We start from the raw sequence: 1,106 nt of genomic DNA, 5'->3' as shown, positions 1-1,106 counted from the left end.
GAGTTTTAAATGGATCTTTGGTTATGGTTGGTTACTTATGTTATCATGTGATATGAGCTTGTGGAATAATAAATCTAGACCGGGCGGACTCGGTGTGTGAGAGCCACAAGACATGGAGGTCTTGTGAGCGGCCTCTTTCCGCCTGTGTCGATTAAGGTCCGTCCGTTGTTGAATTGTATGAGGTGAGACTTTGTAGTACTAACCACATACTCCGGTAAGCCTTAACTTGGTGATTCTATTATGAGAATGGCTACTCACGCACTGGAAGTGGAGAGATGGCGGGAATAGCATGTACCCACATGGCAATGGGCTGGATTGGTGGAGTACTGTCTTCTCGTGTGGTGTGGACCCATTCTTGTTTTAGAGGACCTGAGGGTAGGTTGGTATATGTAGGTCAGGGACCTGCATATGTCATGTGGTCTGGAATCCCCAGCTAGGTTTTAATCGGTTCGAATCATCGTTGCTCCTCGATTATGGAGACTCAACTCACTGTTCATCATCGTAATTTAATAATTGGAACTTGAATAAGGATTGAGAAAGTGTTGGATATGAAGTTTCATGATCTCATTACGGATCATGTCAGCTTTGTATATGATCTTTTTGAAGATAAAAATGTTGATATAAAGAATCTTGTAGAGAGCTTTTACGCAAAAGAACTTTGACTATTGCTAAAGCCATACCTTGAATCCCTGAGCCTGCATTCCTGAGTCATATCAGTTTTTATTTCGGTTAAGTCTTGTTGAGTACTTTTGTACTCAGGGTTTGTTGACCCTTGTTGTAGGTGAGCCTCATGAGCAGGTCTGTTTTGGACCATGCTGCATGACTATTGTTCAGGTCGATGATGATATGTGAATGTGTATTCCTTGGGCAGGATACTTTTATTGTGTGTTTGTATTATGATACTTATGCACTCCACTACTATGGTTTGTAATAATTATCGAACTTAGTTTGTAAGATTTAAAACTACTATTTTGTAAACTAAATTATTGTAAGACTTCCGCTATTTTACTACTGATGTAGATATTTGAATAAATATTGTAATACTGCAATGACTCTGTAATGGGATCCTGCTCGGAAATCATGGATGATTCGGGGTTCTCCGTGGA

This window comes from Miscanthus floridulus, chromosome 12 (assembly GCF_019320115.1).
Source record: "Miscanthus floridulus cultivar M001 chromosome 12, ASM1932011v1, whole genome shotgun sequence".
NCBI classification, from domain to species: domain Eukaryota; kingdom Viridiplantae; phylum Streptophyta; class Magnoliopsida; order Poales; family Poaceae; genus Miscanthus; species Miscanthus floridulus.
Note: the sequence above shows the minus strand (reverse complement) of the source record.